Source organism: Thalia democratica, chromosome 6 (assembly GCF_965202585.1).
Source record: "Thalia democratica chromosome 6, ktThaDemo2.hap1.1, whole genome shotgun sequence".
Taxonomy (NCBI): Eukaryota; Metazoa; Chordata; class Thaliacea; order Salpida; family Salpidae; genus Thalia; species Thalia democratica.
This window is the reverse complement of record NC_139170.1, coordinates 44,810,509-44,838,190: the sequence shown is the minus strand read 5'-3', so window position 1 is coordinate 44,838,190 and position 27,682 is coordinate 44,810,509.

The following is a 27,682-nucleotide window of genomic DNA, read 5'->3' as shown; positions in this document are numbered from 1 at the left end:
CACTATAAGTTGAATTCGCTTATTTCTGCTTAAATATTGTAGAATTATAAAACTTTTTAATAACTGTTACTTAATCAAAAATTACTGCTTGTTGTGTAATAAGTACGTAGGTGCAAACTAGTGAAGCTTCTCGACAATAAAGTCGGGTTGCTTAATTTGTTTGTTTTTTTAATTTAAGTTATTTAGTTTTATTTAAAAGCACGTATGATACCCTACTTAAGAAACAGCTTGCTAAGTTTGCAAAAGCTACTCACCTTAGAGTATTAGAAAATAATATATGTGTACATTTTATTTACGATGAACAGTATAATACTTAAAACTTTTTCTTATATATTTTTAATGATGCGTCTTATATGATAATGGTATAAAGTACTTATAATAATACTTTATTATTATATGTACTAGTATTTTTATGATTACTAGATCTATTTTTTCAACGACGCTATATTTATTTGACTTGCATTACAAAAAAAGTCAAATAAGTTTTAGCTTATTGAAAATTTTATAGTCGGTTAAGAGTAGTAAAACTTATATAACTTGTATTTTTAAAAAGATTAGCTTAGGTAAACATAAATTTTCCTTTTAATGTTGAAAAATTTCGAATCCAATTTTAAGTTGGAAAACTTTTATTTCAAAAAAATAAAAATTTGAAATTTGTTACATATTAATTAATTAATATACTAAAATCACTAGCATATAATTAATCATTTTATAAATTAACATTATTTTTACTATTAAACAGCTTATTTAATTGTTCATTTCATTTTTTTCTCGTTTAATAAGCATGTAGGCGCAAACTTATAAAATTTCTCAACAATAAGCTCGCTTGCTTACTTTGTTAGGTTTCAATTTTAGTTACAGTAACCTCTCACATCTTTACGCACTCGTGACGTTACGCACTCTCGTTTAGTTACGCATTTTTGAAGTCTAAAAAACAATAGATTATTCTAATTTAAGTATTGCTAAATTAGGTTTACTGTATATTTTTAACTTAAATTATGTTTTAAATGCTATCTCACCTCTATATATTTAGACTTTGTAAACTTATGTTCCTTGACTAATTGCTAATTATTCAGTTATACCTCAGTATATCAGAAATTATGTAAACAATAAGAAATTAAACTAAAAAATTGAAAGAAATATGACTGTTTTAAATAATGAAAGTTTAAAACAACAATAAATAATACAGCATTATTGCCCTTTATATGAATTAAGCAAAACAAATTTTAATATAGACACCAGACTATTTCTTAACTGTAAACAAATGATTAAGTATAAATTAAATTTGCTAATAAGAATAGAATATAAATGTTTTGTATCGAACAAGTCAAATTTAAAAAAGATAAAGATAGAATCTACTAATAACTAAAATTATAAAAAGAAATTCGATTACTTTTTTTTTAATGAATTAAATCCTTTTTTAGAGTATATAAATAAGTCTACTTTTAACTAGATGCAATATCAAAAAACAGCCATTATAGTAAGTATATTTGGTACCTCTCGTATCTTTACGATCTCTCATGTCTTTACGCATTTTTTTGTGGACACAATGTGCGTAAATAAGCGAGAGGTTACTGTATTTAGTTTTACTTTTCAAAAAAATGTGATACACTACTAAAAACGGCTCGCTAAATTTTAAAACGCTACGCACAGTAGACTACTGATAAAGAGTCTTTGTGCACACTAGGTTATTTACCATAACAGCTTAAACACTAAAGCTTTTTTATGTTTTTTGATAACAAGTCGGTCAAGAGTTATAAAACTTATTTAACTTATAGTTTTAAAACATTTCGCTTGCGTAAACACCGATTCTTTCGTAGTTAGTACTTTTGGCTGGCTCATTTAAAGTAGGAACGTTATCTTATCTTAAATAACCAAAACTTTAAAAATTGTTTCAAATTAATTTAGTTTTGTTTTACTAAAATGACAAGATTGTAGTTAAACCTTTTAAAAGTTATTTTTGCTTCTACTGATTTAACTGCTTAATTGACTGTTCACTTCATAAAAACATCCTTTTTGTTGCTGGCGTAATAAGCATGTAGGCGCTAGCTTAGCAAGCTTTTTAACTAAAAGCGTAGCTTGCTTAGTTTGTTAGTTGAGTAATTTAAGTAATTTAGTTTGATTTCAAAAGCACATATGAAACTCTACCAAAGCAGCGGCTCGCTAAATTTTCAAATGCTCGCTCAGTAGGCTATAATCAAGAGTTTCTGTGCACACTAAATTGTTTACCATTAAATGTTTGATTATTAACACTTTTCTACTGTGTTTAGAATTTATTGATGTTAAAGTAATCAATTAAGACTTGTAAAAGCTGTTTATTTTCAAATTTGAAATAAGTGGTTTAGACAAGCTACGTATTTTTTTGTCGATTGTTAGTATTTTTGACCGGCTCATTGTTAAAATTATATAATTTTTTTTTTAAACAGTTAAAAACTTTCAAACTTAACTTCGTTTTACTAAAATAACGAGCATATAGTTAAACACTCTATGAATTATAATCACTAAAACTTAGCTGACTGCTTAACTAATTACTGACTTCATAAAAACTTCCTGTTTATTGCTTGTGTAATAAGCATGTAGGCGCGAGCTTATCTAGCTTCTTAACAATAAGCGCAGCTTGCTTAGTTTCTTTATTTTAAAATTTAATAATTAGTTTGGTTTTAAATGCACATATGTTACTCTGTCAAAGCAGCGGCTCGCTAAATTTTTAAAACCAGACTAATTGAAAAGATTTTATGTGCACAAAAGATTATTTACGATAAATAGTTAAATCATTACTGCATTTTTTATTATGTTTAAAAATTATAGATGTGTAGTATATGATAATAATATTATGTACTTTGTCTCGTTACAGATATTTTATTAAGGGGTAATATGATTAGTAAAGTAGATTAGTACAACAATCAAAACAACACTTATATTTTATTTACATAAACTAAACTAAACAAAGATACAATAACATCACTCTATACGAGAATTAAAGTCAAACACACATTAAAAAAAAATTAGTTCTTAAATCTAACGTGTTTAAAATGCATTTTAACTTAAAGCACACTGATAACTGCCGAATGCTCTGCCGAAACTGCTACTGCAAGTAAATGCAAGTCAAATTCCGTTTTATAAGCACTAAAACAAATGTAACTCCTAACAATAAAAAATGTTTTTGTTTTCAATACTGGAAGTACGTCACGAAGTCTGCGTAAAACAGTTTACAACATCCGCTTTTAAATAAATTTGGAAAAGCTTGTTTTGAGAATAAAAATACTTTTATTGTTACAAAAAATTACATATTTATTCACGAGCTTTAAAATATTAAAATGAAATGTTAGTTTCATTACATTACTTGTATTACTTTTTTAAAACTAGTATTAAAAGCCTGGTTTTAAATTATTTAAATCCTTAAAATCCTACTTAACTTTAAACTTTTTTAACAGTATCAAAAGTGCGGTTTTAAAAAAATAAGAAAAAGAAACTGTATTACTTATTATCTCAAAAATTACAAAATTTACAAAAACTAAGATAATACACAACATAAGGAAAAAGTAACAATGATATTCATTTAGTTGTCTTCATGCTTGTCGTACTCGGGCTTGCTGTCCTTGGGCTTGTTGTCCTCGGGCTTGTCGTCCTTGGGCTTTTTCTTCACTGGTGGTTAATAGAGGCTTATGAAACATCAATTGGATCATTGACAACGTCTTATTTCTTTTAGGAAACATTTGACTTTCTGTCTTCTTGCTGGTTTGTTGAATCAGCAAAACACCACATCGATTGGCTTCGGAAACAATGACAGCAGGAATTTTGATTGTGACGTCATAGAATAAACACAAAATCTTCATTCAATCTTTTGTCTGTTGTCGTATTTATAAACAAAAAAACTTTTAAAGTTTCATGCAGCAGCAAGGTGTTAGGTGTGCTTAAATGACAATCAATTATTTGCTTCAAACAACGTTCAAAAAGATACAAACGCAACAATTTATTTAACAAACGACGACTGCTAAATTTAAGGGGAGTTTATTTTTGGTTTCTTTCAAAGGGAAAATTTTTACACAATTTTATACTTGAACTTGAAACGAGTAATAATTGTGGCAAACGATAAGCCATTTAACGACTAAGAAAGATGAAAACTCATTCAAACATGTTTTTAAACTTCAGAATCATACTAATTTAAAGCAGATACAATCTATACTTTAATACAATCAATCAGCAGATCAAAACAATAAACTAGTAGTTGTAAACACATAGGAAAAATTAGTCTTATCAGCTAAAACTCCGACGTTATTAAGAACAACTATTCTGCTGTTGTAATTCTAAACTTTATTGCGGTTCTTACTTTACATTTCTATGCTAAGAAAAATATAATAACTGCGCTCTCTTGGCAACTTATAAAATGCAATTTTGCACTAAAATACTGCGTCCCCTGACGACTTATGTAAATTGCAACATCTTCAAAAGAACATTGTGCACTAGAGTAAAAAGACTGTGCTTTTTATAATCGAAATACTGCGCCCCATGCGACTTATGTTAGTTGCAACTTATATTGTGCCCTTAGCTAAAAAGATTTAGCTTTTTACGATCGAAATACTGCGCCCCCATGCGACTTATGTTAATTGCAACATATATTGTGCACTAAGAAGAAGAAATGTTATGCTCATTAGCAAATAAAATGTGCACCTAAGCACTAAAAAAGCATAAATAGAAGTATACAGAGAAATAACCGAAAAATGATATAGTACTTCCAGCAAAAAATCCTTGACATCAAGCTTCTCTTTTAACAAAACTAAATAAACCACTACCACACACTTGTATTATAATTGTAGACTTGCTGTTTCAAAGTAGAAAGTTATTCACACATTTTTTCTTACTATTATCATAGTGAAATGTCGCAAAGTAAAGTATTATCGCAAATTATACTGTCAAAATTTTAAACTCGTTAAAAAGTTGTTTAGTAATAAACTAAAGTTTTTTTTCGCTGCGTTTTTTAATTGATAAGGCACCTAATTCCTTATAGAAGATTCCTAAAATACAGGCCACACATGGTCTCCAATGTCTCGATACAGATTTTATTAAGGGGTAATATGATTAGTAAAGTAGATTAGTACAACAATCAAAACAACACTTATATTTTATTTACATAAACTAAACAACACAAAGATACAAATACATCTTTCTATACGAGAATTAAAGTCAAACACACATTAAAAAACATTAGTTCTTAAATCTAACGTGTTTAAAATGCATTTTAACTTAAAGCACACTGATAACTGCCGAATGCTCTGCCGAAACTGCTACTGCTACTGCAAGTAAATGCAAGTCAAATTCCGTTTTATAAGCACTAAAACAAATGTAACTCCTAACAATAAAAAATGTTTTTGCTTTCAATACTGGAAGTACGTCACGAAGTCTGCGTAAAACAGTTTACAACATCCGCTTTTAAATAAATTTGGAAAAGCTTGTTTTGAGAATAATGAAAAATATTTTTATTGTTACAAAAAATTACATATTTATTCACGAGCTTTAAAATATTAAAATGAAATGTTAGTTTCATTACAACTTCAAACAATGGTATACGATTCTGTAGTACTCACTTTCTGCCTAAAATATATTTTAACTAGCTCATTTTAAGTAATAATTGTTTAATCTCAAAAATTCAAAAATTTGAAAAAATTTTAAAGTGATTTAGTTTTTACATACCGGAATAGCAAGCAAAAAGTTAGTCACAATTTAAATTAAATTCGATTATTTCTACTTAACTATTGTGGAAAAATAGAATTACTTAGTAATTGTTACTTTATAAAAATTTATTGCTTATTGTGTAGAAAGTACGTAGGCGCAAACTAATTAAGATTCTAACATGAAGCAGCTTGCATGTTATTTTTGTTTTAATTTAACTTATTTAGTTATATTTATCAAAGCACGTATGATACACTACTAAAAAGTGGTTGACTGATTTTTTGAACGCCACACACAGTAGACTATTTAAAAAGAATTTCGTCGCATTCTAGATTGTTTACTATGAATAGTTTATTAAGTGAAGCTTTTTAAATGTTTTTAGACATGTCTCAAAATAATACCTTATGCTTCTGTACTAATCATACTCTGTTTACTCTACCATTTTTTTATTGAAATATACTCATTTGAATTGCTTATAGCCAATAATTTTAAACTAACTGAAAATTGTCTGGTCGCTTAAGGTTTGTAAAACTTATTTAGCTTTTAGTTTTGGGAAATGTTGCTTAGGTAAACATTGATCTTTTTATTGTTTAAATTTATAATCAGCTAATTTATAATAAGCTCCTTTTTTCTTAAAAATAAAAACTTTCAAATTGTTTGTAAGTAATTTAGTTTTGGTATATTAAAATAACAAGCAAATAGGTAACTACTCTTTAAGTTACTGTTGCTTATACTGATTCGACTGCTTAATTTTTCAGTTGACTTCATAAAAAAATCTTGTGTATTAAGCATGTTGTGACGCAAAGTATATTGAGCTTCTTAAAAATAAGTTTTGGCTACATTTTGCAGATTTTTGTTCAAATGTTTCATTATTAATAAATATATAAATATCCTAACTTTTTCAGCACTTAGTTAAAACCGCAATTAAAAACTTGTAATGATAAAACTTCTCTTTGTAAACTCAAACACACATACACATATAATACATTACAGCAGTAATTAGTTTAAAACAGTTTAGTTTGCATATAAGATTATAAGCAAAAATAAAAATAGTAAATGTTTAAGAAGTAAAATTAAAATCATTAAATAAAAGTATTTGTTTAAAATAATGTTTAATACATTAGATTACTTTTTAGTATAGTTTTACTTATGTTATTTTGTTTTTAATTTTGATATATATAGATCTAAAATACACAAAACAAACTTTTGCTTGGGACAGCTGTTTCTGCGTTTAATACGCGTCTTAAAGGTGTAAAACATATATATATATGTATATACATAACATATATATAAATATATATGTTTTACAACTATACTTTTCTATACAGTCTATGCTTTTCTTTTGATTGTTATAATCGAAGTGAACCCAAGAATTATATAATAGGTACTTGTCCATTTCGAACAAAGTAAACGTACTAGTGAGTATTTTAATACCTATGAACTCCTTTTAGTTGTTGTAGTGGTTAGAATATCTTTTAGTCTGGTCTAGAATATACATTTTAACAAAAAAGATAAAATGAAAACCTCAAATTTAAAAAAAAAAATTTTCACCATATTGATTTTATAGTCATGTTTACAAAAACAAACCAAGCTCACTTGTTGCACTATACGAATAAAGGAATAAAAAAAGGAACAAGTTTTATCTTTATCCACTAATATATTAAATTATAATGTAACTATACAGTTAAAATGCTAAAACAGCTCTTTAATGTTTTTCATATATTCTTTTTCGTATTACATATGAAATAATATTTGTAATAAGCATTTCTAAGTTGAAACTTAGTTTTTATTCATTAGTTCAAAAAGTAACAAATATATTTTAGAAGTGCAGACAAGTTTCAAAAAAAAATTAGAGTAACGTATTAAGTTTTGAATTATTTCAATTTTCCCAATATTTATTAGTAAACTAATTGATAAAAATTACTTTAAAACTTTGACTGTACTATTGTTTAAATTTATAAAACTAATAAAAACTTTTTTAGCAATTAATAAATAAAAGTATCTTTAAGTTAATTAATCTATTTAAATGCTTAATAACTTACATTATTAACCATAACTAACTTAAACCTAACTATACTATTACAATAGTACCAAATACTACTTTATATGCTTCTCTATGTTAATTAGGTATGATAGTTAGTTGTTATAACTTCTATCAAAACATAAATACACAATCTAGCATTAATAGATAATCATACTTTATAAAATACTTTTAATGAAATCAAAACTTTTACTAATGAACTATATTTTGAAATAAATGTTACAAAAAGTCTTTACTTTAAAATGAGAATTAAATAATAAAATTTTTAATCACATAAAACTTTTAATAAATTAGCACTGTTTAAATAAAAAACTTTTCAAACAAAATGGATAATAATTAAGTTCAATTCTGGAATTGTACCTGAAAAGTCTTGACTTAAATAAACAACACACTCACTGTTACTAGTTTTTATGGCTATGTCATAAAAATGTAAATTTGCATATAATCAACCTGCTTATTGGTTGATTGTTTTGTATTATTTGATATTCAACTTAGTGGAACAGAAGTGAAAATGACTATACTTAGAATTGTTTTTCAAAGCTTTATGTAAATTGTAAATATGTAAATTATTCCGATTAAGTTGCTCACTTAGATATAAATAACTGAATTGGTTTTAATTTAAACAAGAGTATAAATATATTTTGTTTATTTAAACAAATATACAAATAAGGTAGAAATGAATTTTATTTTTTTAGAGTATAAGTTCTAAATATAAAATTAGTAACAAAAGATGAAAACAGGTTATGTAGGTATATTTATAATTGAAAAAATATCTATATGGTATCCATCTTGAAATCATTTACAAAACGATAAAAAAGTATGAAATTAAAAAATTATATGCGTATAGAAAATAACTAGACATATTTTAAAGGTTTGTTCACCATATTTTAATACAAAAAAAAATTCATACTAGAAGCTAATCAACTTTTAATGAAGTGTTCGAAAAATCTCCAACTAAGTAAAGTAGTAGACAAAATGAAAAATGAGTTTTAATAAATACTGTGTATATCATGCAAGTTCATTTATTTTAATTTCTTTTCTTTTTCTTTTCCTCTTGTCGTTTGTTATTGAACCAACACTGTAAAAAAAATGTTCGTTAGTCATTTATGTAAAAATATCAAACTAGTTCTTTGAAAGAAGAAGAAAAAATACAACTTCATCATTATATTGAAAATTAAAGACGGTTAGTTTTTTTTTTAAATTAATTGAAGTATAACTAGATAAAATACGCTTAGATGCTCTAAGTGTCCTAAAAACAACTTCTCTCTATCTAAAACAACATAACAATTAAAAACTTTGAAATCAAGTTATTTTATATAAAAACAAACTGATTTCTTACTCTGCATTTGTTTTCAGACAGGCCAATTTTTTCAACGAGCTGCAAAAATTCGTTTTTGTTTGGTCTTCTATTTTCCCTGTTAGTTTTTTCGTACAGTTCTTCAAAACATGTCAACTGATGTGAAGTATAGCTGGTGCGAGTCTAAGTTTTTAAAAGTTTTTCATTATAAGTAATAGCACTTTTATTTCAATATATGTTTAAACATACAAAGTTAATCTTCATTCTATGTTGAAAACTAGTTTTGATTGTTAAAAAAATATGTTTACGTGTTTTTATAACGTTGAAATTTTAAAATGAAACACTTACGTTTTCTTATTTTTTTTCGTTTTCTGGTCTATGACACAGGACTCCCTTGCTAAAATACATTATTAGGTAATTTTTTTTACATGTAGTTTATTGAATTTACTTAAATACAAAATTAATGATTTTTTAAAATCTAGGTAGATTATATGTTTAAAAAACACTTTTTTTTAATCACCGTGTTTAACTTATTTTTCTAATTACTAGGTATAACAAACAAACTAACTTTTATTTTCGATGAGTTTAATTTCTTTTGAATAATTCGCAAGAAGGTGTTTAAATATTTCCTTATGATTACCTCCCTTAATCTTCTCAACTACAATACTTTGACTTTTATATTTATGTATTCTATTTTGAAACCAGGACTGAAAAATAAATAAATATATTAAAACTTAATAAATTAATCTGTTTAAGTATTTATTATTTATATTTAAAAATCATGATTTATTATTCTTTTAGTAAAACAAAGTAAACTTTTATTATTCCTTTTATTACATGAACTTAGTAAAAAAAAAAAACATACTACTAGTTCTCTTTTACTAAGACCAGTTAATTTTCCGAGTTTGTCCTTTTGATCAGGCAGTGGGTGTTTAATTCTTTCATAAAAATATTCTAACATAGATGATTGAGAGAATGTTAAATTTATCCTTCGTCTGTATGTAAAATTTTAAATTAAGCTTTCTAACTTTTAATAGATTTACATTTTAATAGATTTAATAAATTAATTTTAAAAAATCAACTAAAATAAACTACTAAATTAGTTAAACTTTCTATTAGTTTAAAGTTTAAAATATTTTTTTTATTGTTTTGTTCGATATTTTTAAAAATAAATAATTAAACTAACTTTGTTTTTTTTCTGTTAATTTTCTTTCCTTTTATATTGTTCGTGGAAATTATCAGATTGAAATTTTAAATCATCATTTAAAGTCGATGCATCGGATGAAGCTTCTGAAACTTTCTGCTGCAAGCAACACTTTTCAAGGTTTGGATCTATGAATAATAAATAATAATTTAATGCAAAGAAAAATTTTACTTGTTTTTTTATAAAAGTTTGAACTGAAACTTACCTATCATAGAGGGGTATGCACGTGGCTGTTGTGCAAAATTGTCTGCTTGAGCTGGATTAACCGTTGTTACATTGAAATAATTTGCACAAGACGGTTTAAGCTGAATACCACCTTGCAAACAAGTACTCAACTGCTGGTTGTCAAAACATCTGTTTGGCTGGTAACAGCTGTTCGTATTTGATTGACAATTTTGTTGTTGATTATAGTCAGAGGAAGAAGTTAGTGTATGATAGTTTGAGTAATCAAGTATACCATCTTGTTGCGCTTGAAATGCACAATTCTGAATATTTTGATACAAAGGCTGACCACTCGCACAACTTGGATAATTTTTATATTGATTTTGTGCTGCGTAGCTACAAGCTTGGTTTGTTAAAGAAAACACAGCAGGCTGACAACTTTGATGCTCGTTTATATTTATTCTGTTTTGCTCATCTTGCATTAAACTGTTTGGTGCAGTGAGCGCAAAAGAACCAACGCTTTCTATTTCGCGTCTAATAAAGTCGTCATCACACATTTTTGAAAGTATTTTTTCTTGGTCTTCCAATGAAAGCATGTGTTCATCATTATGTAGAAATGGTAGAACGTCATCACTACTGTTTTGGGACAAATCGTTGTATTTTTCTGACATTGTTATATTTAGTTGTTTTATAGCTAAACTTTTAATCTGAAAGAATAACTTTTCTAGAAATTTGTATTAAATAACACTAAAAGTAAAACAATGACACAAAAAAAAAACGAAAATTACTCAATTGTTCATTTGGTCTCCTTAAAATATGAATTCTATTTTTTGTTTTAGTTTTAATTAATAATGCAAGTTATAAATATCCCGTAATATCTACCTAAAACCTTACTATTAATTTTAGTGAAAAATTATAGAAAATTAAGTTTAAGCTTTAAATTTTGATTTAGCTGTGGTGCAGCTTTATCTTGCGCGGGCCGAATTCAACTTAACCTTTGAAAAATTTTCAAAAGTCATTTACACTCCTACAGGCCCTTACTAAAGATTGGGGGTGGGCAACGTACGGCCCAACCCCAATGGAGTAAAATTGACCGGTCTACGAACCTTTTTTAATTTTAAATTGAGTCTGGCCCTCAGAAAAAATGACCGGCCCACTAAGCGTTTTCATAATTTATATGAAGTCCGGCAGACAATATAAAAATTACAAGATTTTTACATTACCTCTTTTTCATAGTTTTCACCCAACAAATCTGTAAGAAACTGTATTATTTGCAGTTCTCAAAATTTAATGTACTTACAAAATTTAATCAGAAAACTTAGAAAAAGTAAAAGCCAAAATTATAAATAAAGAAGTCGGTAAAATTTATGACGATTTTCAAAGTATACTATTTTTAACATGTACACTTCAATAGTTATTATCTATTTATTTTTGTTTTATTATCTTGATATAACAACATCAATTATTAATTAGCCTTGACAATTTTGAATTAAAAATTATTTTGTTATCACATGTTGTATAAAATCAACTATGATAAATTGTAAAAGTTAGTTCTAAAATTATAAAACAAAAACTTTATTTTATTATTTTGATAGATTTGGAACTAATTAATTAACTCTTATGTTTTATTGTAAACCAACACAACTTTTACTTTGCAACTTCAAGTCTAACTCTAAATTTATTTAGTTTTTAAAACTACCTTCTTTAAAATAAGTTCTTAAGCATAACATTTTGAACTTTTCTACATCGTTTTATATAATTTAAATAAAAAACTACTAATATCTCTATGTATTTTATGTGACAGTATATACTATACAACTATGAAAACGTAATGAAAAATATAAAAATCACTGCTAATATAAATCAAAATCAGTCTGACTTAAAAAAAATTGAATCAGCAAAAGAGAATAAACTATATTTCTTACCTTATTTTTTATAACTTTTATCTTTGATAAGTTTTAGTTAGGTTAGTTAGGGAAAGAGCTATTAATAAAATACCAATCAACAAAATCTTTAAAAAGGTTGCTAAATCATTATTTTGTTCAACCTTTTTTAGCTTAAAATTACTTTTAAATATAATTTTAAGTAATCAATAGATTAGCAAATCATTATTCTTATACGTAACCTTTTAGTTAGAAAAAACACAAAACATTAACTCGAAAACCTGGAATTGATTCTTAGAAGAATAAAAATTAAATGTTCTAAATTTAAGTGGTCTTAGGTTAAATTGTTACAAGAATAAAAATAAAATATTAATAAAAAACATTTAAAGTTTTAAGTTGCTCTTTATAAACTCAAATTTGTGAGATATGTTTAAGCTTATTCAAGTTATCTAGGAGTTGTTACCTAAGTGCATTTCTCCTATCAGATTATATAAATATTATGCTAAAAAATTCTTAGGAGGCTAACCTAACATAATCTTTTTATCAATTATCTTCCTATAAAAAACATTATTGCCTTTTTTATAATATCTTTTAAATTATTTTACTTTCTTTTAATTATTTTAAAATACAATTATTTGTCTATATTTAAATATAGAACTAAGCAAATGTTTAAAAATCAAAAGTGCTAAAAAAATACACTAATTTTAATATAAATGTGTTAATAAAAATTCTAAGTTTTATATAATTGCCTTCTCACCTTTTCATTCACCTTCCACATACACACACACATTCACTTAACATATATTAATATAATTATATATCCTAATTAACATATAGTTTTATTCATTCATTATTTATATCTATTTTACACAAGTCACTTTCTATTCTCTGAAATTTCATATATTCACTTTACCCTCCGACTATAATTCTTCACACCTTTATATGTTAAGTTTCAAGTTTAATTGGAAGCCTGTATTCGAATCACAGATAAACCGTGCTTTTTTACCTACTACGCCCAAGAGAGCTAGTAGGTTTTTTATTGCAGGTTTATACTTAGCATATGACTACCTTGTTGTTTTACATTTTAACTTTCATATATAATACAATTTACTTATTAAACATTTAAAATATCTGTATGGGATATTTAAATTAAACAGCCGACTCCTACTTTACCAATGAATTATTTTATTAATTGTAAAATACAATATATATTTAATTTAGGTCATTATGATTTTATGTATGTCGCTGTAAATTAATTATCGGTCAGTACATTGTAAGCACAATGACAATTTTGTTTTTTGTTTTTTTTGTTTTGTTTTTTCTTAAAGTTTAATTTTTTCATTTTTGATTTTTACATTTGAACTAAATCTGCTTCCTAATTCTATATAACTTTGATTCAATCTTTACAAACATTCAATATATAATATATATGTTACATCGAGTTTCTGTGACTTATATTGCCTTCAGCGTCGTAAAGTTTTATTAAATTTTATTAATTCACTAACTAGTGGTTAATGTTTCATTTTTGTTCCAAATAGATTACATAAAAACTATATTAATGTTCTTTGCAATACAAATTAAATAGTTTAAATAACCTCATTTACATTATGACGTAATTATTAGTTGTAACGAATGTATTTTTCATTAGTTAACAACAAAAAAATCTGAATTAGTTATCTTTCCCATTAACGTGAGTTGTTTGTTTATGTTAAGTTTTGTTGAGTAATTTAGCTTACTTTACTTATTTTAAACTTAATAATCACAAATACTATATAGTTTTATAACAGTCGGATTTATTATTAAGTATTTCACCTATTAATAACTATTATCTGTAGAAAATATCTTATTTTAATGAAAACATGTATACACCTACTTTATTCCATGCTTCTATTCTCTCATTAAAGTAATTATTTTTTTACAGAACCCAGTTGAAGTGTGTTGATTCGTTGACACACAGAAACATATGTTGGTAGAATAAAGGAAGATTACTGCATAATTTGTTTTAATTTATATTCCAGTGAAGTTACTTCAATAGGATCTCTTGTTAGCAAACAATTAAACCTAAATTTTGAACAGTTAAGTTTTATATAATTGTTTTTCATTTGTTTCGTATTTTATACAAATTTTTTCGTTTGAAAAATAAAGAATGTTCTAAATTCTAGGTTCGTACATTATTTTGATGGTTGTGGAACAAAAATAATTAAATCTTTATGTTTTATTGTTAACCAACACAACTTTAACCTTGCAACTTCAAATCTAACTCTAATTTTATTTTGTCTTAAAAGCTACCGTCTTTAACATAAAATAATTTATTAAGCAAAATATTTCGAACTTTTTTTTAGTTAGTATAAGTTTAATATAAATCCATCAATGTCTCTATGTATGTTATGTGATACAATGTACTATACAAGCATGAAAAACGTAATGAAAAGTATAAAAATGATCGCTAGTTTAATTCAAATTCAGTCAGACCTAAAATAGATGAATCTGCAAAAGAAAAGAAATTGTATTGCTTACCTTATTTTTTTTTACTTTTATTTTTGATATATTTCGGTTAGGTTGGTTAAGGAAAAGACTATAAATAAACTACAAATCAACAAAAGCTTTAAAAAAGTTTGCTAAATCATCATTTTTTTTCAACGTTTTTTCAGCTTAGACTGACTTTTAAATATAATTTAAGAAATCATTAGATTAGCAAATCATTATTATTATATATAACCTTTAAATTAAAAAACTTTCTGAAAATAAAACTAGAACAACCTGGAATTGGATATGTTTATGGAAAAACTATTTTAAAACAGCTTATAAGTTATGGAGCTTTAGTGACGGCTTAGCACTATTTGTTTTTTAATAAAATTATAATTTTTGAGATCTAAATTTGGTTTATCTATATTTCATTACAAACTAATAAGAGCTAATCCCTCTTAAGAGTTTAACAACATAATATAATTAAAAGGTTTTTGTTTTAAAAAAATATTTAGATCTTAACAGGAAAGAAACATCAAACTATTTTGTTTTATTAATTAGTTAACATAAACTTACAGCAAAATAAATTTTAAGCATCATAAATCAAAGTAACAAATGTTGATAATGTAACATTTTTTTATGAAAACTATATGTTCAACGTAAAAGTCAAAGGTAGAAGTTTTAAAATATTAAGAACATTTTAAACAGTTTTTAAACTGTTTATTGCCAACTGTCATTTTTTCAAAAGAAAGAAAATGATGTAATGGATTTAATAATTCAACTGATAATGATTTTTATAACAAGTGAATTTTATTATAACATATCATACCTACGTGTGAAATAACAGTTAATAATATACTTGCACGCTTTTATAAGCTATTTAAAGACTTATGATAAGTATTATAACTGTATTATTTTATTAAAAGTTGTAATTAAATTAATTTAAAAGATTAAGTTATAATATTTTAACATTTCTTTCTGAATCGCGTTAATAACTAAATTATCATTTTTTAAGACTGTAAATTTAGTACTCTTTTCTAAATTAAAATGAATTGTAAATTTAATCTTTTTTTTTGTAAAAAATTTAATATATCTTATTACTAGGTATTTAATTTCTTTGAAAAACGTAATAATAATTGAAATATTTAATTTTAGTAAAAGTTTTATTTTACTTTTATGTAGCTAAAATTAACAGTTATATCTTTATTGGCAACTATATCATGATGTATTTGGCATAAAAAAGATTACATTTAAAATATCAAAATATTTTTTCAAATTTGTTTTAAGTAACTTGATTCCGTAAAATTTAAAATATTCTTGTTGTTCTTTCTTATAAGAATGCTATGTTAAAAAAATACATTTTCGTATGTTTAATTAGATTTATAGATATTAATCAACTAAGTGTTTAATAGTTTAATTACCATTTAATTAACAAACTTCTCGTTTTGTAGTATTAATTTTGAATGGAGCTTAGTTTTTCTTTAAAAGTAGAACCTAAAAATAATGTTTTCATAGTAATGTTACCCAGCCAGTAATTTTTTAAATTATGAAACAGTATCTAGTTGATACTAGTTTGAACTGGTTTTAAATAGAGAGGTTAGCTAAATTGATTAAGTTTTTGCGTACTTTAATTACTTAATTACTTAATTTAATTATTAACACTTAAGTACTTAAAGAATTAAGTAATGAGTTTTCTTAGAAGAAATAACTGAAAGGCGTAATTATTTTAGAATTAATATTTTAAACTATAAACTAAAGTTGTAATGACTAAATATTTATAAACTTTTATAAATCATGCTACCTGATTCATTCTATCTAAATAATAATTTTGCTTTTATTTAAGCAGTTTATATAATTTATTTTTTAAGTATCAATAAAATTATTCTATAATAAAAGGTAACAAAATAATTACAGAACCATACTGTTTCTCAAAGTTGATAAAGTTTTTTACAATTTTGTTTCATTATAACAGATAGGCTAACTCATTCTAGTTTGAAATATTTTAAAAACTCAGAATAACTCAGTCTAGTTTGTGATGTTTAAATATTCAGGATAATTTAAGCAAGGTTATCTGTTCAAAATTTCATCAAAAACTAGATTTCTTTTGATTTGGAATAATTTGTTTATGTATTTTTGTAGTTAATCAAATACTTTAAATTAGAATTAAAAAAAAATCTAAGATGACTTAGTATGGTCCAAAACACAGAATATCTTTTTTACTCAAAGAGTGGCAACTCTGACTCTTTATTTTTTCTGCATTAAGAAAGTACCACAACATTTTTACCAAAAGTTTGTTAGTTAAAAGTAACAAGAGTTTAATCATCACAGTTGTAAAGATAGATGGCATTTTTTTCTAAATCTAGATAATTCAATACTATTATCAGTTGTAATAAAAGAAAAAAAAAGGTATTTTAACAGTTCAAATACTTACACACATACTCAATTTGCTTAAAAAAAATCATATAATAGTTACCCATACATTTTAAAAAGTCTAAAACCAAATGTTTTGATGCTTTCTCATGATTTTTGCTCAATTTTTTATTTATTTTTTGTAAGGTGTTTCCTAAGTTTGTAGGGTATGGAATGTGGTACACTTAGTTTATTTCCTCGTTTTTATTAAACTCTACATTATCAGAATACTTAGAAATACTAGATGTTATTTTACTTTATATAAATCAGGTAAGACTACTTTAGTAATTTATTTTTAAAAAGAAAAGACTACAGAAAATTATTAACAAAATATAAGTTAGTTTTTTGAATAACTTAGAATAAATAAAACTTTATAATAATTTAAGTTTAAAAATAAATTACTGTAAAACATTAAATAATATGACCATAAAATATTGAAGAACTTTTAAACAATTCAGTATAGCCTAATAAAAACTTTTAATACTTGAATAATAAACATACAGAAACAAATAACATGCAGTTCTAAAAAGTGTCTAATAGTAACTTTAAGCAGTACAATACAAGCTCTAGGTCTTACCAACAACTATCTCAAAGTAGTTATAACATTGTCTTAAATACTTGTGTTCTGGTTGAATAGTTTTGTGATGTTCAGCATTACGAAACTCAACAATCAACAACACTAAAACAATGAAAGGTGCGTGTCATTATAAGTTAATTCGAAAATATTTAGTTTGTAAAAGTTTCAAGGGATTCAGACGCGACTATATACATACACTAGAGTTTACTAGTAATACTCTAGACTAAAAAATAGTATATTAGTATTTAAAACTTTATTTTAAACACTATTAAGTTCTTAAAAACTTTTTCATTAACAAAACACACTTTAAAAATAAATCAAAAATACCTTTTAGTTAAATCCTCCAGTTTTATTAAAAAATAATAAAAAAAATATGTGTTAATAGAATACTTCTTTGAAACTAAAACTTTAAAAGTCATTAAAGAATTGTTTTACAGCATAAAATTTGTAACTAAATGGGAGGGCATTAAAAAAATTATAAAACATTTAAAACAATTTTTTAAGGTAAATGTTAAAAACAAATAGTATTTATACATTGTTTTATATGGTTTTGAAATTACCGAGAATGGAAATGTTAATATTCAAATAGAAAAAGTCTTCACAAATTTAAATTTTTTTTTGAATCAATTCAGCAGCATTAACAAGTCACTTGCATTTTGTTATAAAATTAAATAAAATCAAGGGAGTTATCATAATTTTGAACACAAAATATAAGATACAAAAATTATACCTTGTAAAAGAAGCATAAATTTATAAAATCTAATTTTTCAGGGTTATATGACGTCTGAATTAGTTAGTTTAAAATTATACCGTCAATTGTACTAGAATGCTTCTACCACATTTTACATATTATTTTCTGAAAAATTAATAATAAACTAATTCAAACAGTTTAATGGAATTTATCAACTAACCATTTTACTGGACACTGCAACAATACAGTACAATGAACAAACAGTTTGTCTCTTCAACTAAAAATTTCATGCTTGATTGATTGAATAATAATTTTCGAGTAATAAATTCACAACTATGGTGTGTGTAATGAAAATGTTCAAGATAGATAGAGAAAAATCATGTAAAAACACACTAAAATAAAAAAAAACACTTAAGTATCAAAACAAATTATAACTGTATCATTTGAGATTTTTTAAGAGAACTTTAAACCTGAGATTTAATAAAAAAATTTATTAGTTCTACATAACTAAAAAGATACTGTAATGTTACCCCTTACATGAGGGTTTGGTTAGAAGTTTTATATTTTCAACAATACTAAAATGTTAGGACTTATTTTAGTTTTACATTAACTAGCTTTGTTGAATTGATAAACTAAAAAATACATAATTATAACTCACTTTTATTATCGATCATTGAATTATATCAATTATAATTCAATTTTAATACAAATGATTTGAGAATATATTTTTAACTGAAGTTTAAAGCCTTGTGGGTAACATTTTTTTATAAAACAAAAGCAGGCACAATAAGTATATAAAAATACTATTTGAATTTAAAAAAATCTTCTGTACTTGAAACAACTTTAACTCATTACTTATTTAGTATCTAAGAAATTCAACCAAGTTGATAAACATATTTTGAACAATTTGTTAACAATCTAAGTTAAATAGTATACTGTTGGCAATTAAATATTAACAATGAAGCAAAAACTCCAAAACGTGTATTTAATGTTAACTACTATACTTTTTTTAAGTAAAAGATGTTCTTACTATTAATACATTACGTAAAGTAACATTAAATTACAGCTTATGAATTTGCAACAGCGTAAATTATTTTTATAAAGTTATCAACCATAATAATATTCACCTAAAACAAAAAGACTTAAACATTTTAAGTTTTTTTATAGAAGTACTCGATTTTTTTTTAAACTATCAATTTTCTGTAATGAACATTTTTCTAGAAAAAATTTACTAATACTTTTTATTTTTGTTTAAACTCAAACTGCCTTCTTCAAAATTAAAGGTATTAAAGTTAAAGTATTATAAATATTTATGCTAATAATTGTTTTACTTTATATTTATATTTACAAAGTACTAATGCCAATATACGTATAAATAAACAACTAACCTAAATATAAAACAAATTGTGTTCAACTTTTTTGAAAACAACTAAAAAAATAAACTAAAATAAAAGATAATCAAGTAACCATAATCGTAGCAGACAAGATTTATAATTTTTCGAATTCTTCCTTATTTTTTAGTTTTCCAGTTTTTCCTTAAAATTTCATAAACTATGAGAAGTTTTCTTTTAGTTTTAACTTTATTTTTACGATTTGAACACAATCTGTTATATTTTTCAAGGCTAGTTGTTTATTTATAAATAAGTAGGCATCAGTACTTTGTTAATAAAATGATAATATAAAGTATTGGGTAGCATAAACATCTATGGTACTCTTATTAATCTTCTAGTATTAAAAAACACGGTTTGAGTTTCAACAAAAATAAAAAGTACTAGTAAACTTTTTCATGAAAAATTTGTTTACAGAAGATTTAAAGTTATCCACTAGTGGTGTACAATTTACATTTAATTCACAAATGTATTCCCAACATGATGGAATAGCCATGGGCTCCCCGTTAGGGCCAACTTTGGCAAACATATTTATGGGCTTTATAGAAAGAAAGGTGGTCTCTAAATACAAAGTAACTTATTATAGATATGTCGACGATTGTTTTGTACTTGGAAAAGACGAGAAAGACATAGATGAACTTTTTGATGTGTTGAACAAAACACATTCTTCAATAAAATTTACTTCAGAAAAGGAAAACAATGATGAACTAGCTTTTCTTGATGTTTTAGTAAAACGAAACAAGAATCAATTTTTGACAACCGTTTTTAGAAAGAAAACTTTCACTGGTAACTACTTAAGCTTCCATTCATTCTGTAGCATGAAGAGAAAAACAAATTTAATAAGAACGCTTTGCCATCGAGCACATAAGATCTGTTCAAGAGAATTAATTGATGATGAAATAAAACAGATAAAATTGATATTAAATAAAAATGGTTATCCACAAGAACTTGTTAATAAAACTATAAATTTACATCTTAATAGTTTGAACAAAATAAAGCCAGTAGGGCCTGAGAAATGCTTGATTCCTTTAGTATTGCCTTATGTCAATAAGAACTCAGGAGTGTTAGAAAGAGAGATTTGTAAATTAGTAAGTAGGACGTATCATTCGGCTAAGCCAATTGTTATTTTTATATCGAAACCAATGTTCAGACCTGGAGGAAAAGATCCGATAGCAGAATTTAAACAAAGTATGGTAGTTTACCAGTTTAACTGCTTCTGTGAAGCCAGTTATGTCGGGATGACCTCAAGACAATTTGGCAAAAGAATAAAAGAACATATTCCAAAAAGTATTGACGAATTTTGTAAGAGTAATGAGAAAATTAAATCTATTAGAGTAATAAATGCTTCAAAAAGATCTGCTATTTCTGAACACTTAGTAAATAACCTTGATTGTGCTAGTAATTATAATTTAAAAAGATTTAAAATTGTTAAAAAATGTTTTCACATTTCGGATTTAATTAAACTTGAGGCTATTTGTATTTTATTAAGAAAACCTAAGTTATGTAAACATAAAGATTTTGATTATACTGTTTCGTTGTTTTCTTAAATTGTTTTATAAGTTGTTGCTCTGTTTTATTATTATTTTTTTAGTTGCATTGTAATTATAAGTACTTATGTATTGTTAATTACTCTTTGCTTTATTATTATTAATTACGTTGATTGCATTTCCACTATATAAGTTAAATTTCAAACTTTATTTTTATTGCTTAGTATACAACTGATGAAAGAAGCATGAAATATATCTTGTTCTAAAAATTGAGTCTCATTTATATAGTTTGAAAGAAATTATTCTAATGTCAAATAATGTTTAATTATCTAAAGAAAAATTATGACATACATGTTGTTAAGCTCTGTAATAAGCTTATAATGACTCATTGCAAAATTACTAAGAAAAGTTTATGTATAGAAATGTTGAAACAATGTAGCCTTAAGTTTGTATTACCTAAGTGGATCTTATTTAGAATAAGAAGTTCGAAATTAAAAATGTCTAGTAAAGTTGAAAATTTGTTTTTGAAATGTGAAATTGTGAAAATAGAGAAAATTGTAAAGTATTTAAACTCTGAAATTGAACTTATGACGAATAGCCTGAAAAATGAAATTAAATCTGAGGACTTTAAGAATTTTTTGGAATATATAAACTCTGTTACCACTAAAAACAAGAATAAGTTAAGCATACAAAACTAAAACAAACTACAAATGTGATAGCTTTAAAGTATGGAAAACTTGCCAAGTGTAGCGTATTTAATTTATCTAAAAGAGAATTATCTAAAGAAGAAAGTTTTGCCCTGAGTTTAGGCCTTAATTTCTCCCTACCGACAAGACAACCTGACAAAGAATCAGTTTTTTTGGGTTTTGAAAAGTTCTACAAACAGCTTAGTAAATTGAAACCTATATCAAATTCAGAAGAGATAGCAACGAAGGTTAACCTTACTGCATTAGCACATAATTATTGCAAGCTTAAGCCAGATAAAAGTGATTTATTAAATATATCTGAGATAAGAAATGTTATTAAAAACTTGAAAAAGGATGATTCTGTGATAATTTCTAAACCTGACAAAGGTAATGGTTGTGTAGTTTTGGATAAAACAGATTATATAAGTAAAATGCTTGAGATTATTGAGGACACAACCAAATTTACGCTTCTTGGTCCAGCAAATAAGTTTGATAATGTCAACAAAGTTGAGAATAAAATTGTTAAAATTCTTAAAAATCTACTTTTTACCAAAGAAATTAATGAAGACATCTATAATTCGATCAAACCTGTTGGTTCCATTACTCCAAGATTGTATGGCTTACCAAAGATACATAAGAAAGATGTTCCTTTAAGACCAATCCTATCCATGGTGAACTCTGCTCAACATAAGTTAGCAAAATTTCTTAATGACCAACTTTATCCGGTATTGGAACATTTCTCTTCTTATATGCTAAAAGACTCATTTTCTTTTGCTGATCAAATAAAAAAGATTAATTCAAATAACACTTTTATGGCATCCTTTGATGTCAAGAGCTTATTCACAAATGTACCGCTAGATGAAGTATTGGATATTTGTGTTGACACTTTGTATAGACTTAAGACACCCAGAATAAGCAAAAACAATTTTCGTGAACTTTTAAAGTTATCCACTAGTGGTGTACAATTTACATTTAATTCACAAATGTATTCCCAACATGATGGAATAGCCATGGGCTCCCCGTTAGGGCCAACTTTGGCAAACATATTTATGGGCTTTATAGAAAGAAAGGTGGTCTCTAAATACAAAGTAACTTATTATAGATATGTCGACGATTGTTTTGTACTTGGAAAAGACGAGAAAGACATAGATGAACTTTTTGATGTGTTGAACAAAACACATTCTTCAATAAAATTTACTTCAGAAAAGGAAAACAATGATGAACTAGCTTTTCTTGATGTTTTAGTAAAACGAAACAAGAATCAATTTTTGACAACCGTTTTTAGAAAGAAAACTTTCACTGGTAACTACTTAAGCTTCCATTCATTCTGTAGCATGAAGAGAAAAACAAATTTAATAAGAACGCTTTGCCATCGAGCACATAAGATCTGTTCAAGAGAATTAATTGATGATGAAATAAAACAGATAAAATTGATATTAAATAAAAATGGTTATCCACAAGAACTTGTTAATAAAACTATAAATTTACATCTTAATAGTTTGAACAAAATAAAGCCAGTAGGGCCTGAGAAATGCTTGATTCCTTTAGTATTGCCTTATGTCAATAAGAACTCAGGAGTGTTAGAAAGAGAGATTTGTAAATTAGTAAGTAGGACGTATCATTCGGCTAAGCCAATTGTTATTTTTATATCGAAACCAATGTTCAGACCTGGAGGAAAAGATCCGATAGCAGAATTTAAACAAAGTATGGTAGTTTACCAGTTTAACTGCTTCTGTGAAGCCAGTTATGTCGGGATGACCTCAAGACAATTTGGCAAAAGAATAAAAGAACATATTCCAAAAAGTATTGACGAATTTTGTAAGAGTAATGAGAAAATTAAATCTATTAGAGTAATAAATGTTTCAAAAAGATCTGCTATTTCTGAACACTTAGTAAATAACCTTGATTGTGCTAGTAATTATAATTTAAAAAGATTTAAAATTGTTAAAAAATGTTTTCACATTTCGGATTTAATTAAACTTGAGGCTATTTGTATTTTATTAAGAAAACCTAAGTTATGTAAACATAAAGATTTTGATTATACCGTTTCGTTGTTTTCTTAAATTGTTTTATAAGTTGTTGCTCTGTTTTATTATTATTTTTTTAGTTGCATTGTAATTATAAGTACTTATGTATTGTTAATTACTCTTTGCTTTATTATTATTAATTACGTTGATTGCATTTCCACTATATAAGTTAAATTTCAAACATTATTTTTTTTTTGCTTAGTATACAACTGATGAAAGAAAGCATGAAATATATCTTGTTCTAAAAATTAAGTCTCATTTATATAGTTTGAAAGAAATTATTCTAATGTCAAATAATGTTTAATTATCTAAAGTTAAAGTCCCTACTTTTGCTTTAGAAAGCATTATTACCCACAGTTCTCTAGATTTACATATATAAATATATTCTTTATTAGAACTGTAAATGAATAAAATACAAGTTTATATAATTCGATGATGTTTATCAAAATTTGAGTTATATTTATATATAATTTAAAATACCAATTAAACAGAGCTAGTTGAAATGTACGATAAAAACTACTATGTAAATTACTGTGACATTTTTTGTTTCTGAAATAATTAGTATTTTAAATAACTAAAAAATCTGTTTGTACGTCTTTTGACCTAACAGACATTTAGTCAATTAAGGTTTGATCATGTTTTACTATTTTTAAACTTAAACAAGTTTATACCATTTTACTCATAGGATACTACAGCTTACAGCTTTCATCTTGCGGTGAAAATTTAGCAAATTTTTCGTGGATGCCGTCTAAGTACAACGGAACTGCCGAGTACCAGGTTAAACATATACACCCTATGACATCACAGAAAGTATGGACGGAAACGAAGGCGGAACTTTGTACATGAGCACTGATAACTACACTTGCATCGAGTTAGTTCACAATTTTCATCACAAATATAAGGTGTATTTATTTGATACATAGGCAGTCAGTAAATAAGTTATTTCCTATTACATTACAAAAAATCTTTTTTTTTTTTATTATAAAATATGCAAGTTAATTTTATGTAATGATATCATTGTTAAATATTACTTTGCTGAAATATTATATAAATGTAAGAGGAACTTGTTTAACTTTAAAAAACTTTAAATTAACTTTAACTTTAACAAACTTTACTACACTCTTACAAATACTATTGTCTTCAATTTATTGTCTTTTATGAAGTATGACATAAGATATTTATAATTGGTTATTTAATAAAGTTTTACTTAAAATATTAAATGCTTATATATTCTTTTTTTACGTAGTTTTAAATAAAGCAAAATACTAAAATAAACTTTCAATTTGAATTTGTTTAAGTTTACAAACTTTTGCATAAACCTCAACGCCTCCAATGTTTACGAATCAGACAGGCTAACTCTTTTTAGTGTGGAATATTTTGAAAACTCAGAATAACTCAGTCTAGTTTGTGATGTTAAAATATTCAGGATAATTTAAGCAAGGTTTTCTGCTCAAAATTTCATCAAAAATAGGTTTCTATTGACTTTAAAAAAATTATTTAAATAATTTATAAATTAATCAAATAACTTCAAAATTTATAATGAAAAATTTAAGATGACTTAATATGGTCCAAAACTCAGTATATTTTTTTCATTTAAAGAGTGGCAACCCTGACCCTTTCTTTTCAAAATTAATAAAGTACCACATCATTTTTTACCAAAAGTTTGTTAGTTAAAAAGTACAAGAGCTTAAACGCAAATGATATAACAAAAAAAAATGATATAAAAGTTTTAGATAAATATAAAATTTCAAACTAAATGCTGAACTCATGGTGGAAAAACATGCTTCTATAAAACGACATATGAAATTATATTTTATATAACACATTATGAAACATACTTATCATATAACAGAACATGGAATCTGCTTTCACTAATGCCTTATTTTATAACATGCTGATTGCTGAAGTAACACAAGCACTATTTCGTATATTTTTGTACAAGACACTTATAAATAAATAACAAAAAAGTTTTTTAAGACCCTGACTTTAAGTAACTATTTTTTATCAAGGTAAGTGCAAGTCAGGGTATAATTTATTTATAACATGTGCAAAAAATGGTATTTTTTGAGTCTGTAAAAATCAGTACCATTTTCAGTTGTAAAAATATGATTTTCTTTCAACAGCATAAACGGTTACACACATACATAATTTTCCTTAAAATTTATCATTTAATAATCACCCTTATTAATTGAAAAATACAGAAACTTCTGTTTATTTAATATTTATAACATTTACTAGAAAGAATAGAGAAATTGAAAAAATAGTTTATGATGAATTGATATATTGAAAAATAAACTTATATTTTATAAATTAACTTAGTTATTTTGAGTAAAATTATAAAGGTAATAGTACTCTGAATTATAATTTTTGATGTGTATTGCATTTTTTTCTTTTTAAATGACAATATAATCAATTTTTCCATAAGTTTTGCTCATAACTATATATACTTTTTTTTTCTGGTTTTTCCGAAGTTAACTTACCTAAAGCTTAAATTTTTCAGGGAAGCAATCCAGGCAAAGTACATTGTACATATTGGCTTAGAGCATGGGTCGGCAGGCAGTTGGTGCTCGCGGGCCAAATTTCAAGTTTCCAAAATCTTCGCGGGCCACAGTTTTAGTTTTAGTGACATTTGAATAATCTTTTGGTTTTTGTTTTAGTTAAATTAAAGAAATGTTTACTTATTTTCACTTTAATAGTTTTAATGATGTTTAGCTACACTTAGAATGCCTACTTTAATTTTAAATATTTATTGGAGTAAAATTTACATTGACAAATATACTTAAGTCTTAATTAACTGTGTCTTTTTTTAAACATAATTAATGCTCGAATACCCTAATAAAGTACCTTATTAGTAACTAAATATCTTTTAAAATGGTTTCCACTTTAAAAAAAGTGCAAACACTTGTAGTTAATCAAGCTCATACCTAACTAAAATATCATCAGTATAAAAAGTACACAATGTATAAATAGACTAGAAAAAATTACAGTTAGTAAACTACACTACAGTCATAAAAACTGTTCTAAGAATTCGAAGATTTATTTAAAGTGTTTGAAATAAAAGTAAACCTGAGTTTCTTATAAATGTCTTAAACAGGTTTAACCTAGTTTGAATTTTTCAAATTTAACTAGACTGTATGTTTAGCAACCCCTTTTAAAATAAAGTCACAAAACAAAGAAATAACGAAGTTTATTAACAGTGAATTAGATATATAGCAAAAATAATATCATAAGTCAGTTTGAATGGACAATTACGTTTCTTAAACATTTTTAAAAAAAATTAAAAATTTATTAAGCTATTAACAAAGTAGAAAAACTTAACTTTTTATTGATTATTATAGCAACTATTTATCTGCAATAGAGATGTTGTATTTAAAGAGTAAATGTGAAATATAAGACGAGCTATAAAAACTAAAAACGTTAATTAAGAGTTATTGCGAAAAAAAAAAAATAAAAATAGCTATAGTCAGTTTCAACAAAGCAAATGATTATATTCAGTAACTACAGACTGATCAGAAAAAACTGCTAAGGCAAATTATAAGGTAGGAAAAATAATTACTAAAAAGAAGATACCATTTAGAAATAAAACTGTTTTAAGAATTTATGTTGGCGGTAGTAAAATATTTTTGTTTATTTCTTCAATGACAACAAGAAGTTGTGTTTAGTAAATCTCTGAACATTATAAAGCAGCATAAAT